Source organism: Poeciliopsis prolifica, unplaced genomic scaffold (genome assembly GCF_027474105.1).
Source record: "Poeciliopsis prolifica strain line A6 unplaced genomic scaffold, Auburn_PproV2 SCAFFOLD083, whole genome shotgun sequence".
Lineage (NCBI taxonomy): Eukaryota > Metazoa > Chordata > Actinopteri > Cyprinodontiformes > Poeciliidae > Poeciliopsis > Poeciliopsis prolifica.
Genome location: NW_026562458.1, coordinates 1,048,661 through 1,064,611, shown reverse-complemented (window position 1 = coordinate 1,064,611; position 15,951 = coordinate 1,048,661). Strand labels below are relative to the sequence as shown.

At 36.8% G+C, this 15,951-nt stretch overlaps 2 pseudogenes; both read right to left on the bottom strand.

Annotated features, from left to right (window-relative positions):
* LOC129353043 (NLR family CARD domain-containing protein 3-like) overlaps positions 1–13,262 on the bottom strand; it is a 53,166-nt pseudogene extending 39,904 nt beyond the window's left edge.
* LOC129353041 (NACHT, LRR and PYD domains-containing protein 3-like) lies at positions 2,052–10,422 on the bottom strand (annotated as a pseudogene).
* Positions 13,263–15,951: the final 2,689 nt, after the last annotated feature.

The window sequence follows — 15,951 nt, the reverse complement described above, 5'->3', positions numbered from 1 at the left end:
AGCTTAGCTCTGATAGTTTCGCTCCATTAGCTTAGCTCTGATAGCTTAGCTCCGATAGCTTAGCTCTGATAGCTTAGCTCCGATTGCTGAGCTCCATTAGCTTAGCTCTGATAGCTTAGTTCCATTAGCTTAGCTCTGATAGCTTAGCTCCGATAGCTGATCTCCATTAGCTTAGCTCTGATAGCTTAGCTCCGATAGCTTATCTCTGATAGTTTAGCTCCATTAGCTTAGCTCTGATAGTTCAGCTCCATTAGCTTAGCTCTGATAGCTTAGCTCTGATAGCTACAGCAGGAAAACTGTGACAGCAAACAGCAAGTTTGTACGTCGCTAAATTATTTTAAGTCACTTAAAATATTCAAAAATTCCAAATATCTGTGAGACAGTCGGTTTTGTTTTTTTCTCGGTTGTGTTTGTGGATAAACAACATGGCGCTCAGATCCCTTCCGCCTAGAGCAGTGACGTCACGCTTCGAAGCTCTATGGGAGAAGACGAAAATGTTTTGATAATTAATCTGCTGTTTCTCTGCCTCTGACTGCAGACTGAAGCTGCTGTGAATAAAACATTAAAGTTTCATTAGAGGAAACTCTTTTCTTGGTGGCTTTTATTGGGTTTCTCTTTTTATTTGCCACCAAGCGGCTCCACGCTGCCTCCACTTCTCTCAGCTTTCTGCTCCGTTCTGCTTCCTGAAACGTTTTGCTAAAGTTATTAAAACCCAACAGCAGGAAAAAATGTGGAGGAAAATCAGAGATTTAAAACATGAAGCATTTTAACCCCTAAACTGATGATCCAGCTTGATTTAGTTTTTAATTCTCAGAAGAAAAATATTTTGTGCCAAAAAGTCCCAGATGATCTGATAATATTTCTCAGATAATATTGGAATATTGATTGTTAGATTGTAACAAAATGCTTTATATCTGTAATATTTTCTTTCACATAGTTGCTGCAGATTAAGCAAAATTATCAAACTATATAAAATCGTACAAAAGAAAAATGCAACTTCAGATTCATTCTTTGATTTTTACTCAAAATTAAATTAATTTTCTGCACCCCAATAAGCTTCTGACTCATTTATTAAACTCTGATAAACACAGGAAGAAATTTCTAAGACCAGAAACATTTTAATCCTTTATTATTAAATCTTTTATATTCATATTTTTGGTTTTTTGCTTTTCTTGGGCTTAAATTTATATATCCAAAATTACTTTTGATTTTGTTACTTAAGGATGCAAATCCTCAGATTTTGTTAATTCAAACAAAGATGAAATTTCTCATTTAATTTCTTCATATTAATCTAAAAAACTGAATTTAAATGTATTGTAAGCAAATTTATAAAACGTGATTATCTGATTTGAAACATGATGATTGTTTTTCTGCTGTGTAAAAACATTTGAATGATTGATGAGGAAAAGCCAAAAATAAAAGAAGCAAAATAAATATTTTTTTGTTACAATTGGCCAAATCTGATTTTTATTTTTTCAGTTAAGACAGTTTAATTTATTTCAAATTAAGGTACTGCGGATTAGTTCATAGTTAATAAGGAAGAAACACTTTGTTTGAAACTTTACATTTTTGCTTGTGTGATAAAAAGTTTTTTTTTTGTTTTACATCAAAACATAGTCATGGATTGGAATGGCCTAGTCAAAGTCCAGACCTGAAACCCACTAAATCTTTTTCCAAACTTGAAAATAAATGTTTATAGATAATTTCCATCCTTTCTGAAGGAGTTTGAGATTTTTTGTAAAGCTGCTGTACTTCCTCCAAATAAAATAAGCAAGAAACTGATTTCTGATTTTTTGTTTTCCAGGTTGACGTTCTGAATGAAACAGAAAATATTAAGATTTTCTCCATTTTATTATTCAAAGCATCATCATCAGACCTTCATCAACTGGTTTCAAGATGGGAATGTTTGACTGTAAATAAGTTATTTATGAAAGTCAGAGTTGAGATTTTAAAAAATCTGTTATTGAAATTTAAACAGAAACAGAACAGAAAGAAAAGCAAATGAATAAAAAACAAAAAAAAGTTTTTATTGTTCACTAAATACATGAAGTTTAACTGCAGCAAAAATACAAAAGGATCATTTAACATTTGAATCCAAGATTGATTAAAGAACATAGAGAAAAACTGCATTAAATTAAAAGAATCTTTGATTAGAAACAGAAAAACAACAAATGTATCCTGGAATAATCCTGGAATAATCCTGGAATAATCCCAGCTTCCATCTTTAAAGGATGAGAAGAAGAAGAAATTTCCAAGGAATCTTGTTGGAGTTTCCTCAAGAAATAGATTGTAGAGACTGAACTATCTGTTCAACAGTGAGAGAGTTTCTCTGACAGGAGGAAAAACTTTAGACTCTTTAGACTCAAATCAGCTCAGAAACACTGAAGAACAAGAACTGAACCAGAACCCAAATCCAGGAATCAGAGGTTCAGTGAATGTGGTGTTGAAGGTGTGGGAGGATCAGTGAGTCAGAGGAGACTCTGTAGAAGGACAGAATGCCAACAGGACAGTCCACATACACTGCTACTCTGTTAGAGACAGAGGAGGAGGAGAGACCAGTTTTTCTATTATTGTGCCTGACAGAGTAACCATCATCATCAGAGCATCTCAGACTCCAGGAATGATCATTATATCCAAACAAACAGTCTCTACTGTTTCCTTTCCTGCTGATTCTTCTGTAACTCACTGATATATAAACTATTCCTCTCCACTCAACCTCCCAGTAACAGCGACCAGTCAGACCAGTTCTACACAGCAGCTGAGGAAGATCATCAAATCTGTCTGGATGATCAGGATATGACTGAAACTCCTCCACATATGTCACCTTCCTGTTGTCTTCAGACAGTTGGATCTCTCTGCTCACTGTGTTTGTGTCGATGGTGAGTTGACAGGAATCTGCTGGAGAACAAACACAATCCAGCTGCAGTTATTGATCATTTATTGACACTTTGACTCCTGAATGAGTGATGTGACAGTTTGAAGATGGTTGAATGTGAGCTGCTTTGTTGTCATGAATCAGATGAAAAACACACTTACATTTCCTCAGACCTGGAGTCAAGAATCGGCCTCCAGCAGGCTCCACCCTGAAAGGAGGAGGGGGGTCAGACCATCAGTCTCTTTCAGCAGCAAACATGGACATTACATGTCTCTCAGACACACATTGACCTCCACTGAGACAGGAACAGTCCAACATCTGGATTGCAAACTGCAGTGGATGTAGGAAGGACAGTTGGTGCTGCTGCAGCACAACTCATTTCTCCAAACACAGGAAAAGCTCCAACAGAGAGGAGAAAGGAAATCCCTCAGTAACAACCTGAAGAAACTCACTGAAGCCTCAAAGGACATCAGGAAACTAAGGAAACATTTCTGGAAGCTCCACCTGATTTAATAATCAGCATTAAAATACAATCAATCTAAACTCTGATCAACACCTGGATACCTGATCCATCCACACTCCCACACACAGATGAAGGAATGAAACACTAAACAGCCCTGCTGCTGAAAACCTGCTGTGGCCTCACTGTAATATCCAGAAATACAAACATTCAAAAGGAGAAGCTGCATCACATTCAACAAAGATTCAACAAGAATCAAAGATTTGAAGCTGATAAACATTCAGCTTCATACTAAATGTTTGCCAGCAGACTGACTAAAGACATTTGTCCCTCTTCCTCCTCTATCAGACCTTCTCTGCTCCTGCAGCAGGTTCCTCCATACCTGAGAGCTTCCAGTCTCCAGTGTGGATCCTTCAGTCCAGCCGACAGCAGCTTCACTCCTGAGTCTCCTGGATGATTGTAGCTCAGGTCCAACTCTTTCAGATGGGAGGGGTTGGAGGTCAGAGCTGAGGCCAGAGAAGCACAGCCTTCCTCTGAGACCAAACAGCCTGATAAGCTGCAGACACACAATTCATCACATGATGAGAAAATGAGAACATTGAGGTAGAATCCAAGGTCTGAACTGGATATTTTTACTAGAGGAACATACTCAACAAACTGCTGCTTAACCTATTAATAATTTGAAATATTAATAATCATCACAGTCAGACATTTGCTGATGTAATAATCTGATACTAAAATAAAATTTACAGAATATTTTATTGCAGGTAAATGACAGAAATCTGGTTTCACCAGGATGGAGAACATTTTACCTGAGAGTTTCCAGCTTGCAGTTTGGACTCTTCAGTCCAGCAGAGAGAAGCTTCACTCCTGAATCCTGCAGGTTGTTGTTACTCAGGTCCAGTTCTCTCAGACTGGAGGACTGGGAGCTGAGAACTGAGGACAGAGCTTCACAGCTTCTCTCTGAGAGGTTACAGTCACTCAGTCTGAGGAGACAGGGAGGAAAATCTGTTATTAAACAATTTATTAAAATGTCTTTTTTCCAGTCAACAATGTTCCTCTTTACTGATTTAATGAACTGTTTTATATGTAATCATGTTTCCTTTTGTTGTGAACTGGTTCAGTCTATATTTGGGTCTCCAGCCATGAAGGACTGAACTAAAGGCAACAAGGAGGCTGGCAAGATAAATATTAAATTCCTCTATGAACTAAATGAATCCATGTCAGTTTTAACAGAAAGAGTCCAATGAAGCCTGAGAATCAAGGCTGGGCTGAAGATCAGCATCAGGCTCAGTTTGAGGATCAGCATCAGAGCTGGTTTGAGGGAAAACAGCAGCTTGAATCAAAGCAGAGCAAATCTACAGTTTCATCTTTACATGTTTAACTGTTGGATACAGAGATGGAAAACTGAGCAGCAACTGATATAAAATATTTTATGAACAAGAATCAAATTGTTCAATAAAAGTACTGTATAAAAAAACAGATTTTTTGTTTGAGAAAAAAATTATGACAAACCTATGTGGGAAAAATTAGAAACAAATAGATACAAATACTCTCCAAAAACAATCCAAAAACAGCCAAACATTAAATACCGGGAAATTTAACCCAGTATTTAAATTAAAAAGATCTGAAAACACCAACCTGACACTAAAGTTACTAAACACATGGAAAACACACTTTCAGAATCACCACAATTAAAATTACATTAATAAATATCAACATTGAATGACCCTCCAAATATGTTTTTAAACATTCAGAACTGTCTTATTTCAATAAATTCACCTAAGACATGAAAATGAATCCCAGATCCACCTGGATAAACTCAGGTATTCAGCCATTCTATAAATTACTCAGTTGCTTTTGATCAATTATTTCACATAAATGTATTGTTTACTTCATTTATTCTACAGCAGGAGAAGTTGTGTCAAAAAGTGTAATAGACAAAATTTAAAATTTTGGAAAAACATTTTTTTTGACTGAAAATTTGTGGAGAAAAAAAACAGTGCACAGGCATCCTCAATTCCAAATACATTCACTTACAATTTCATCACTTGGTTCATGTTCACATTATTTATTGACTGTATCAAAGAATATCAAATATATTTTGAATTTAATTGAAGATAAGAAATAATGCAAATGTACAATAAAATACAATTACATGAATCTTATGTATAGACATGGTCATCAAATCAGTTCGTTAACTATGTTGCCTGTAGGGACTTTTAATCTCCAGCAGGAGAAATTTTTACTGAATTGGAAATACTGTGTTACTTTGTTGTAACACAGTATCAACAAAGTATCAATACTTTTGCTCTGGGTCGAAATGCTTCGTGACGCTTCATTTAGCCAACACTCAAACTAAGTCTGGACCCAAAGTGGTTCTGGTAGTTTTGGTAAAATAAAAGAGAGACGAACAAATAAAGCAGCAGTTGGTCATCAGATTCAGGCTGTGGGGATCAAACTGATAAAATGTAATAAACAGAAATCTGGTTTCATCAGGATGGAGAAAATTTTACCTGAGAGTTTCCAGGTTGCAGTTTGGACTCTTCAGTCCAGCAGAGAGAAGCTTCACTCCTGAATCCTGCAGGTTGTTGTTACTCAGGTCCAGTTCTCTGAGACTGGAGGACTGGGAGCTGAGAACTGAGGACAGAGCTTCACAGCTTCTCTCTGAGAGGTTACAGCCACTCAGTCTGAGGAGACAGGGAGGAAGATATGTTATCAAACAATTCATCAAAATGTCATTTTTTCCAGTCAACAATGTTCCTCTTTACTGATTTAATGAACTGTTTTATATATAATCATGTTGCCTTTTGTTGTGAACTGGTTCAGTCTATATTTGGGTCTCCAGCCATGAAGGACTGAACTAAAGGCAACAAGGAGGCTGGCAAGAGAAATATGAAATTCCTCTATGAACTAAATGAATCCATGTCAGTTTTAACAGAAAGAGTCCAATGAAGCCTGGGAATCAAGGCTGGGCTGAAGATCAGCATCAGGCTCAGTTTGAGGATCAGCATCAGAGCTGGTTTGAGGGAAAACAGCAGCTTGAATCAAAGCAGAGCAAATCTACAGTTTCATCTTTACATGTTTAACTGTTGGATACAGAGATGGAAAACTGAACAGCAACTGACAAAAACTATTTTTTGAACAACAATCAAATTGTTCTATAAAAGGATTGAATAAAAAGCTGATTTTTTGTTTGACAAAAAAATTACGACAAATCTATATGGGAAAATTAGAAACAAATAGATACAAATACAAATAGATACAAATATTCTCCAAAAACAATCCAAAAAAAGCCAAACATTAAATACAGGGAAATTTAACCCAGTATTTAAATTAAAAAGATCTGAAAACACCAACCTGACACTAAAGTTACTAAACGCATGGAAAACACACTTTCAGAATCACCACAATTAAAATTACATTCATAAATATCAACGTTGAATGAACCTCCAAATATATTTTAAACATTCAGAACTGTCTTATTTCAATAAATTCACCTAAGGCATGAAAATGAATCCCAGATCCACCTGGATAAACTCAGGTATTCAGCCATTCTATAAATTACTCAGTTGCTTTTGATCAATTATTTCACATAAATGTATTGTTTACTTCATTTATTTTACAGCAGGAGAAGTTGTGTCAAAAAGTGTAATAGACAAAATTTAAAATTTTGGAAAAACATTTTTTTTTGACTGAAAATTTGTGGAGAAAAAAAACAATGCACAGGCATCCTCAGTTCCAAATACGTTCACTTACAATTTCATCACTTGGTTCATGTTCACATTATTTATTGACTGTATCAAAGAATATAAATATATTATGAATTTAATTGAAGATAAGAAATAATGCAAATGTACAATAAAATACAATTACATGAATCTTATGTATAGACATGGTCATCAAATCAGTTCGTTAACTATGTTGCCTGTAGGGACTTTTAATCTCCAGCAGGAGAAATTTTTACTGAATTGGAAATACTGTGTTACTTTGTTGTAACACAGTATCAACAAAGTATCAATACTTTTGCTCTGGGTCGAAATGCTTCATGACGCTTCATTTAGCCAACACTCAAACTAAGTCTGGACCCAAAGTGGTTCTGGTAGTTTTGGTAAAATAAAAGAGAGACGAACAAATAAAGCAGCAGTTGGTCATCAGATTCAGGCTGTGGGGATTAAACTGATAAAATGTAATGAACAGAAATCTGGTTTCACCAGGATGGAGAACATTTTACCTGAGAGTTTCCAGGTTGCAGTTTGGACTCTTCAGTCCAGCAGAGAGAAGCTTCACTCCTGAATCCAGCAGGTTGTTGTTACTCAGGTCCAGTTCTCTGAGACTGGAGGACTGGGAGCTGAGAACTGAGGACAGAGCTTCACAGCTTCTCTCTGAGAGGTTACAGTCACTCAGTCTGAGGAGACAGGGGGGAAAATATTAAATAATACTTCAAATTATGCTTTTTATTCCAGTCAACAATTTTCTTTTTACACAGGTTGAAAAAATATATTGTCCACATTGTTATTATACATGTACTATGAAATGATTTATTCTATATTTGGGCCTTCAGTCTTAAAATACTGCAGTACAGCAAACATCATGGAGGATGGCAAGAAAAAGATACATTTTTATAATGAGCTGCGTTAATCCAGTGTCGGCTTCAATAGGAAAAATAATTTGTGCTACTTGAAAATGTAGCATTATGAATAGTCACCAATGAGAGCCAGTCTCTCTTTTACTCATCATCTACTAGCAGCAAACATTGAGGAGACAATGCACAACTAAACAAACTGATAAATCATGACTCAATATTTATCTCATCATTGATAGATTATTATCAATAAATAAATGCATTAACAATGTGTGTCCTTACAGAGCTTTGTTGGAGGCTTTAACCACTGGCAGCAGCCTCAGAAGAACCTCCTCTGAAGCAGAGTATTTGTTCAGGTCAAACACATCCAGATCTTTTCCTGATGACACTAAGATGAAACCCAGAGCTGACCACTGAGCAGGAGACAGTTTATCTGTGGAGAGACTTCCTGAACTCAGAGACTGTTGGATCTCCTCCACTAGAGAACGATCATTCAGTTCATTCAGACAGTGGAACAGATTGATGCTTTTCTCTGCAGACACATTCTCACTGATCTTCTCCTTGATGTACTCAACTGTTTCCTGATTGGTCTGTGAGCTACTTCCTGTCTTTGTCACCAGACCTTGTAGGAGTCTCTGATTGGTCTGAAGTGAAAGTCCCAGGAGGAAACGGAGGAACAAGTCCAGGTGTCCATTTGGACTCTGTAAGGCCTGGTCAACAGCTCTCTGATGGAGGGATTTTGGTTGAAGTATATTAAATAATGAAGATTTAATAGATGTTTGTTTTTCTTCCATCAGGTTGACTCCAGAGTTGATGAAGGTCAGATGAACATGAAGAGCAGCCAGAAACTCCTGAACACTCAGATGGACGAAGCAGAACACCTTGTCCTGGTACAGACCTCTCTCCTCTTTAAAGATCTGTGTGAACACTCCTGAGTACACTGAGGCTGCTCTGATATCGATGCCACACTCTGTCAGGTCTGATTCATAGAAGATCAGGTTTCCTTTCTGCAGCTGATCAAAAGCCAGTTTTCCCAGAGACTTGATCATCTTCCTGCTCTCTGGACTCCAGTGTGGATCTGTTTCAGCTCCTCCATCATACTTGACCTTCTTCACTTTGGTCTGAACCACCAGGAAGTGGATGTACATCTCAGTCAGGGTTCTGGGCAGCTCTCCTCCCTCTCTGGTCTCCAACACATCCTCCAGAACTGTAGCAGTGATCCAGCAGAAGACTGGGATGTGGCACATGATGTGGAGGCTTCGTGATGTCTTCATGTGGGAGATGATCCTGCTGGCCTGTTCCTCATCTCTGAATCTCTTCCTGAAGTACTCCTCCTTCTGAGGGTCATTGAACCCTCTGACCTCTGTCACCATGCCAACACACTGAGGAGGGATCTGATTGGCTGCTGCAGGTCGTGTGGTTATCCAGAGGAGAGCAGAGGGAAGCAGTTTCCCCCTGATGAGGTTTGTCAGCAGAACATCCACTGAGGTGGACTCTGTAGCATCAGTCAGGATCTCCTTGTTGTGGGAGTCCAGTGGAAGTCGACTCTCATCCAAGCCATCAAAGATGAACAGAACCTGGAAGTGTTCAAAGCTGCAGATTTCTTTGGTTTCACTAAAGAAATGATGAACAAGTTCCACCAAGCTGAACTTTTTCTCTTTCAGCACATTCAGCTCTCTGAAGGTGAATGGAAATATGAACTGGATGTTCTGGTGGGCTTTGTCTTCAGCCCAGTCCAGAGTGAACTTCTGTGTTAGGACTGTTTTCCCAATGCCAGCCACTCCCTTTGTCATCACTGTTCTGATTGGTTGATCTCTTCCAGGTGGGACTTTAAAGATGTCTTCTTGTCTGATTGTTGTTTCTGGTCTGTGTGGTTTCCTGGATGCTGTTTCAATCTGTCTGACCTCATGTTCATCATTGACCTCTCCAGTCCCTCCCTCTGTGATGTAGAGCTCTGTGTAGATCTGGTTCAGAAGGGTTGGACTTCCTGCTTTAGCAATCCCCAAACACAGACTGGAACTTCTTCTTCAGACCAGATTTAAGTTGATGTTGACAAACTGCAGCAAGATGTTCTGAATAAGCATAAAACATAAAAAGCAAAGAAAACAAATCTTTTTAAATTAATTTGAATCAATGTGATTCTGCCTTTTAGACAATAATTAATGTGTGATTTATCAATGAGATTATATATTTTCAGAAATCCTCTCACTCTGCAGATGGTCAGCCAGCTCCTCCTGCTTCATCATCCTCAGGAAGTTCAGTGTGATCTTCATCACTGCCTCTCTGCTGCTCTTCCTCTGCTCTTCTTCCTCACCTTCTAACACCTCATCATGTTTTCTCTGACTCTCTGAGCATTCTGGGTAATCTGGACTCAGAACTTTCTGGATCTTCTTCAGTTCTTTCTTCACATAAGTAACAATGTTTTCCTCCAGCAGCTGGAACAGAATAATAGATGGACACATGGGACTGAAATCATGGAGCCAAACACCAGATGGATGTTGGACAGACTGACAGTCCTCTGGTCTACAAAGTGCAGCATGGAGATGAATGTGAAGAGAACCCATAAAAAAGTAGTTGTACATTTACAGACCATAAATATGGAGTCCAGCTGTGTTTGATGCTGCTTGGCAGAAGGATCACTGGGAACCTCTGAGCTTTGCTGGTCCACTCTGTGGAGGAACCAGGAACAATTAGGAAGTCAGGAAATATTCATCCAGCAGTTTTCACAGAGGAAATCACCAAGAGTTTCACACTAAAAATACTTGAATCAGAAAAACAGAGCATGACATGAACACAATACAAAGGAGTTAGAAACAGGAAGATGAATTACAGCAGGAGTCTCAAACTCCAGTCCTTAAGGGCCGATGTCCTGCAACTTTTAGATGTGCCTCTGCTGCACCACATCTGAATGGAATAATGAGGTCATGAGCAAGGCTCTGGAGAACTGATCTACACAAGGAGGTAATTTAGACATTTCATTTCAGTGTTTTGTACCTGTGGCACATCTAAAAACTGCAGATATAATTCACATGCCTGTGAATTCCAGTAAAACCAGAATCACTCAGTAAACGTAAAAAAAGTTGATGTTGCATTTTAAACAGTCCAAACTGTCAGCAGATCTGATGCTGGTGGAGACAATGTCCCAGAGCTTGGAGACAGTGGAAGTGAAGGCTCTGTCCACACAGGTCTTCAGGATAATGTGGGACATCAATCATGTTCTGATGATTAGATCTGAGATGATGTGGATAATAAGGAGGACTGAGCACTTTGAGCTGCTTTCAATATGAAGGTGCTTTATAAATAAAATTGATTGATTGTAATATGTGGGTGTGTGTCAATGTGAGGTCCTCTACTGGGTCTTATAATGAGAGTTTTTATAATGTATCCTGGAAATCCTGTTGAGAATAAATAATTCTGTCTTTTCCTCCATCTCTTAGCTATTTGTATGCTTGTATATACATTAATCAAATCAAATCAAATCAAATCAAATTTTATTTGTATAGCACATTTCAGCAGCAAGGCATTTCAAAGTGCTTTACATAATAAACACAAGAATACAAAGTCATGCAACATATAATAGACAATACATTGTTACATATTACATTTCAAAAACAATTCTAAACAGGTGTGTTTTTAATTGCGATTTAAAAGAAGTCAGGGTTTCCACTGTTTTACAGTTTTCTGGAAGTTTATTCCAAATTTTTGGTGCATAGATGCTGAAAGCTGCTTCTCCTCTCTTGGTTCTGGTTCTGGGGATGCAGAGCAGAACCAGAACCAGAACCTGAGAGTCTGGCAGGTTGATACAACAACAGCAGATCTTTGATGTATTGTGGTGCTAAACCGTTCAGTGACTTAGCACCACAATATTTTAACAGTATTTTAAAGTCTATTCTTTGAGCTACAGGAAGCCACTGGAGGGACTTCAAAACTGGTGTTATGTGCTCTATCTTCCTGGTTTTAGTGAGAACGCGAGCAGCAGCTTCTGGATCAGCTGCAGCTGTTTGATTCATTTGTTGGACAGGCCTGTGAAGGTAAATACACACACATAGAGTACACACATGCAAAGCTAAGGTTAAAGGAAATGACATACTAGGGATCGCCCTATTTCAGGTATAACTTAGATAAATAAATAAAACTGGGATATTTATACTGGTTCAGTTTCCACACTTACAGCTTTTAGAAACATCTCACCTCTCTGATGGTGGAGATCCAGGAGATTTAAAGTTATAGGGTTCTACCTTTGACATGTCACTCTTAAAGGACACACAGCTGGGTTCTGGTTCTGGTTCTGGTTCTGGTTTGCGTCTCTGATGGATCCTGACAGAAACATGATGATTAAAACTTAATCAGCAAAGAGGAGCAGCAGCAGCTTCATCACCACGTCTGTTCTGGCCTGATATAGTGAACGCTGTGTGAAAAGGGCTGTGGACAGTTAGAGATGGTGACCTCACCTCTGACCTTTGCTCTGGCTCTCATCTTCCCCACACAGAGTGGTTTTAGAGGGAGGGACTCCCTCCTCTCTGTCCTCACACTGATCCATGCTGCTGAATCCACATCAGCTCACACACACTTTCTAGCTTCACCTGCAGAGGAAACACACATCATTCATCTGCACATCAACTCTGATCATCCTTTACATCATTAGTGCTGGAAAAAGATCAGCTGCTCCTCTCTGATTGGCTCTTCTTCTCTGCTTCATATCAGTGTCAGGTGAATGCAGTCAGACAGCAGAGAGGCAGAGGAAGCTGCCATCAGCTGCTGCACTTCTACTATCAGTCCACTAGATGGAGACATGGAGCAACATTTACATTCACTGATTCAACCTGAACAACAGGAAGGATTTTATTTAGTTAATTATTAATCTCTACAAGTGGATTATCTGCAGCGTCAAAGATTTACTATTTAATAATCTGACTGAACTGAACACATTTCTACATTAATAGTTTTTAATAATATATTTTTTTTATTTTGAAAGGATGCAGCAGGAAACTGTTCTGATCAAAATTTGATTCCTGGAAATAAAATCATGAAGCAGTTTGTTCAGAGAAAACAAAGAAACATCAGATATTCATCATGTTGTTTGATTTCAGTTAATTTGTAATCTAATGATCCTGCAGATTAATTTTCAAACAGCAGAAATGAAACTTTGAGCTGAAACCAGAAGTGAATCTTAAACAGATTACACAGAAATATTAAAGTTCCTGAAGACAAACATCAAATATAAAACATAAACTTACAATTTGTTCACATGATTTAAAGAGTTGATAATAAATGTCTGGACAACAAATTGACTCAGCAGCTGCACTGGAGTCACTCTTTAGCAAGTGAATTCAAATCGAAAGTACATGTGTTGCATAACTGATGACATCACAGGTCACCTTCTTCTTTTTCTTTAATGGCTGTCGACAAACAACTTTTAGTTGCATTACCGCCACCTTCTGGACTGGAGTTTGGACCAGATGTATATCCTGTACAATCTCCCAATTAAACTTGTGCTTCTAAGAAATCTAAAGACATAACTAAAAACCAAATCCCGGACGAGTTTTGTAATAGGTCCCTAATATCTAATTTAACTTTATTTCTAATTAACTCTTCAGTTAATTTCCCTCTTTCCAGATTATACTTATTACATTCCATAAAAATATGTTGAACTGTCTCTGAATTCCCACAAACATTACACAACCCCGTACTATGCTTATTAATTATTCTCAAGGTGCTATTTAACCCCGTATGTCCAAATCTTAACCTAGATATAATATCCTCCTCTTTTTTATTTCTATTTTCTTTTCTACATTCTCCAACTGTTTTTTGAATACTATAATAAAATCTTTCTTTCCTTTCACCCTCCCATTGTTCCTGCCATTTCTTCTTGTTGTACATTTTACTCATATTTCTGATCTCATTTTTGCTAAACTTAACTTTAAGTTCAACTTCATTCCTTTTAGTCGCACTCTTTGCAAATTTATCCGCTAATTCATTTCCTATTATTCCGACATGAGCTGGAATCCAAATAAATTTAACACTAGATCCATTTTTTTTCCCATTTTATAAATTGATTTATTTATATCCATCAGAGTGTCCTGTCTTTCTTCCGACTCTTGCTCCATAATACTTGTTAGTGCTTGAGTCAGAACAAATTAAAATCTTCTTTCTACTCAATTCTTCACTCCACCTTAATGCCATTGAAATAGCCATTAACTCATCCGTATATACATTCAAATTATTCGTTATTCTTTTATGTTTCATCATGTCTAAATCAGGAACTATAAACGCTACTCCTATTCTATCATTTAACATCTTTGACGCATCTGTATATATTTGTAAGTGTTCACCATCCTCCCTTCTTATATAACCTTCCACTTCTCTCTCTTCTATTTTTCTACCATCTTCCAATAATTTTAAATCAACTTCCGTCTCCTTTTGTATCCAAGGCGGAGTATATGGGATATCCATCACTGGACTAATTAAACATTGACTTAATCCCATTTCATTTATTTCTTTATTTATTACACAGCCAAGACTATTTATATTTTTGTTCTTCACTTTTTCTTGGCAAGGTTGTAAAATATTATTTATAGGGTAACTTTTTTATGTCCTTTTACGTTTGCCCAAAACACCACCGCTAATTGTTTCCTTCTAAACTCCAGTGGCATCTCTCCCATTTCTACCTGTAATGCCGACACTGGTGTTGTTTTCATTGCCCCACAGAAAATTCTTAACGCTTGATATTGATTTTTATCTATTTCTTTTAATAAACTATTTGAGGCTGAATTATATACAACACACCCATAATCAATTACCGATCTAATAAGTCCAATATATATATTTTCAAAGTTTTCCTACCAGCACCCCAGTCTTTGCCTCTTAAACATCTCATAATATTTAAGACATTTTTACATTTCTCTATGATTTTACTAATATGCATTTTCCATGTAAGTTTTTTATCAAACCATACTCCTAAATATTTAAACTGATCTACTCTTTCCACATCCTTATCATACATTTTTAACCTTACATTAGTACTTACTCTCTCCTATTATTAAAGGTAACATTTGGATTTTGAAATTTAAATTCTAAATCCCCATTTTATAGCCCAATCTTCTACATTATATAACGCTTCTTGCATTTTATTATTTATAAACTTTATGTTTTTCCCTCTTTTCCAAATTAGACCATCATCCGCATATAGAGTCACTCCAAACTCTTTTTCAATTTTACTAAAAATATCATTAATCATTTTTATAAATAACATGGGACTTATTATACTTCCTTGAGGAGTACCGTTTTCAGTTCAATATTTTGAACTTATTTTATTTCCTATTTTAACTCTTATATTTCTATCAGTTAAAAAATCTTTAATCCATTTATAAATTTTTCCTTTTTACCCTATTCGTCTAAATTTAATCAGTAATCCTTCCTTCCATAACATGTCGTATGCTTTCTCAATATCCAGGAAAACTGCCATTAAAACCTCTTTATTCACCTGTGCTCTTCTAATTTCATGTTCAAGATGTACCATAGGATCTATTGTACTTCTTCCTTTCCTGAAACCAAATTGATATGAATTTATTTTCCCCTTTGATTCTAAGAAATAAATTAACCTATTATTCACCATCCTCTCCATTACTTTTCCAATACAAGATGTTAAAGCTATTGGCCTATAACTCTCAGTTAGCTGTGGATCTTTATCTGGTTTACAAATAGGGATGATAATTGATTATTTCCACTTATCTGGCAAATTTCCTTCTTCCCATATTTTATTATATAATTCTAGTAATACTATTTTACCCTTTTCACTCAAATTTTTAAGCATAATATAATTAATCTGGTCTTCCCCAGGTGTTGAATTTTTTATATTCTTTAATGATTTTTAACTCTATCATTGAAAACTTCATATTTATAGTATCATTATCTTCTATATCCTCATTTATCCTTTCACTATATCTTCTCAACATTAATTCCCTTTCTTCTTTCTCTTTATTACGAAGATTTTCATTACTATGTACTTTAGCTAAAACGTTTACTAATAAT